Here is a 3373-nt window from a genome sequence, read left to right as displayed (position 1 = left end):
CCAGGCTGGTCTCGAACTCACAGAGATCCGCCTGCCTCTGCCTCCCGAGTGCTGGGATTAAAGGCGTGCGCCACCATCGCCCGGCAGACTGTGTCATTCTTTTCTCTGATGCTGAGTGAGGTCTGTATTTTACCTGGTGATTTGTATCTCTTGTTAACTTGTAGGAGTTTACATATTCTCAATATCCATCCTTTGTCAAATATTCTGCAAATGTGTCATCCTAATGTGTGGCTTACAGCTCCCTTTTTTTTTTTTAAAAATGTGTATGCATGGGCTAGAGAGATGACTCAGAGGTTAAGATCACTAGCTGCTCTTCCAAAGTCCTGAGTTCAATCCTAGGTTTTTATTTTTTCATATGAAGTTGAGTGTTGTTCTTTCGAGGTCTGTGAAAATTTTTGCTGGGATTTTGATGGGCATTGCATTGAATCTATAGATTGCCTTTTGTAGGATTGCCATTTTTACTATATTAATCCTACATATCCAAAAGCATGGGAGATTTTCTGATGTCTTCTTTGATTTCTTTCTTCCAAGTTTTAAACTTCTTGATATACAGGTCTTTCACTTGTTTGATTAGACTTACCCAAGACATTTTATCTTATTTGTGGCTATTGTTAAGGGTGATGTTTCTCTGCTTTCTTTCTCAGCCTATTTATCATTTGTATAAGGAGGACTGATTTTTTAAAATTAATCTTGTATCTTGCTATATTAATGAAGGTGTTTATCAGTTGTAAGAGTTCCCTGGTAGAATTTTGGGGGCCAGTTATATATACTATCATATCATCAGCAAATAGTGAAAGTGTGACTTCTTCTTTTCCAATTCGTATCTCCTTGTTCTCCTTTTATTGTCTTATAACTCTAGCTAGGACCTCAAGAATTATATTTAATAGATATGGAGAGAGTGGACAACGTTGTCTGGTTCCTCATTTCAGGATTTCTTTGAGTTTCTCTTCGTTTAGCTTGAATGTTTGCCATTGGTTTACTTGTATATTGCCTTTATTATGTTAAGGTATGTTCGTTGTATTCCTGCTCTCTCTAAGACCTTTATCATGAAGGGTGTTGAATTTTATTGAAGGCTTTTTCAGTGTCTAATGAGATGATTATGTGGGGTTTTTTTTCTTTCAGTTTATTTATATGGTGGATTACATTGATGGATTTCATATGCTGAACAACCCTGCATCTCTGGGATGAAGTCTATTTGGTCATGATGGATGATTTTTCTGATGTGTTCTAGGATTCTGTTTGCTATCATTTTATTGAATATTTTTACATCAATGTTCATGAGTGAGATTGGTCTGTAATTATCTCTCTTAGTTGTGTCTTTGTGTGCTTTGGGTATCAGGTAACTATAACCTCATAAAAAGAGTTTGGCAATGTCCCTTCTGTTTCTGTTATGTGGAACAATTTGAGGAGTATAGGTATTAGTTCCTTGAAGTTCTGGTAGAATTCTGCACTAAAACCATCCAGACCTGGGCTTTTTTTGATTGGGAAATTTTTGATGACTGTTTCTATTTCCTTAGTTATTGGTCTATTTAATTTGCTTATCTGGTCTTGATTTGATTTTGGTATGTAGTGCTTATCCAGAAAATTGTCCATTTCCTTTAAGTTTTCCAATTTTGTGGAGTACAGGTTTTCGAAGTATGACCTGATGATTCTCTGAATTTCCTCCATGTCTGTTGTTATGTCCCCCTTCATTTCTGATTTGTTAATTTGAATATTTTCTCTTTGCCTTTTGATTAATTTGAATAAAGGTTTGTCTATTTTGTTAATTTTCTTGAAGAACCAATTCATTGTCTCATTAATTCTTTGTGTTGGTTTCTTTGTTTCTATTTTGCTGATTTCTGCTCTCAGTTTATTTCCTGCCACTAGTCCTCCTGAGTGAGTTTGCTTCTTTTTGTTCTAGAGTTTTCAGGTGTTCTGTTCATTTGCGTGTGATTTTTCCAGCTTCTTTATGTTGTCATTTAGTGCTATGAGCTTTCTCTTCTTAGCACTGCTTTTATTGTGTCCCATAAGTTTGGGTATGTTGTGTGGTCATTTTCGTTGAATTTTAGGAAGTCTTTAATTTCTTTCTTTATTCCTTCATTTACCCAGTGTTGATTCAGTTGAACACTGTTCAGTTTCCATGAGTTTGTGGGCTTTCTGCAATTAGTGTTGTTGAATTCCTTCTTTAAGCAATGAAGATTTGATAATACATAGGGTTATTCTAATTTTTTGTCTGTTGAGATTTGCTTTGTTACTGTGCATATGGTCTATTTTAGAGAAGGATCTAAAAAAGGAATATTCTTTTGTGTTTGGGTGAAATGTTCTATAGATGTCTGTTAAGCCCATTTGAATCATAATATCTGTTATCTCCTTTATTTCTCTGTTAAGTTTCTGTCTGGCAGACCTGTCCAAGGGCTGAGAGTAGAGTGTTGAAGTTTCCCACTGTTAGTGTGTGGGGCTTGATGTGTGGTTTAAGCTTTAGTAATGTTTCTTTTTCAAATGAGGGTACCTTTGTATTTGGGGAATAAATGTTCAGAATTGAGATTTCATCTTGATGGATTTTTCCTGTGATGAATATGAAATGATCTTATTCATTTCTTCTGACTAATTTGAGTTTGAAGACTATTTTGTTAAATATTAAGATAGCTACACCTGCTTGTTTGGTAGGTCTATTTGATTGGAAAATCTTTTCTCAAACTTTTGGTCTGTCTTTGAAGTTAAGATGTATTTCTTGTATGCAGCAGAAGGATCAATCTTGTTTTTCTATCCAATCTATTAGCCTGTGTCTTTTTATATGGGGATTGAGCCCATTGATATTAAGGGATATGAAAGACCAGTGATTGCTAGTTCCTGTTGCTTTTGTTATTGTTAGTGGGATTGTATGTGTGTTTCTCTTCTTTGGGATTTGCCGATGTATGGTTATCTATTGCCTGTGTTTTTGTGGGTGTAACTAACTTCCTTGGGTTGGAGCTTCCCTTCTAGTAATTTCTGTAGGGCTGGATTTGTGGATAGGTATTGATAAAATCTGGTTCTGTCCTGGTTCTTTCTCTGTCTATGGTGTTTGAAAGTTTTGCTGTGTATAGTTGTCTGGGCTGGGCTGTCATCCATGGTCTCTTAGTGCCTGCATACTGCCTGAGTAGGAAGTTCTGGCTTTCATTATTTCCATTGAGAAGTCAGGTGTAATTCTGATAGGTCTGCCTCTGCACCCTCTACATGCCCTTCACATCTGCACAGTGCCTCAGCACCCCCTAAAGCCCTTCACAATTGCACAGTGCCTCTGCACCCTCTATATGACCTTCACACATGCACAGTGCCTCTGCACCCTCTACATGCCCTTCACACATGCACAGTGCCTCTGCACCCCCTAAAGCCCTTCACAATTGCACAGTGCCTC

Source organism: Microtus ochrogaster, chromosome 7 (assembly GCF_000317375.1).
Source record: "Microtus ochrogaster isolate Prairie Vole_2 chromosome 7, MicOch1.0, whole genome shotgun sequence".
In the NCBI taxonomy this organism is placed as follows: Eukaryota; Metazoa; Chordata; class Mammalia; order Rodentia; family Cricetidae; genus Microtus; species Microtus ochrogaster.
The sequence above is the reverse complement of the archived record's forward strand: the minus strand, read 5'-3'. Positions refer to the sequence as shown.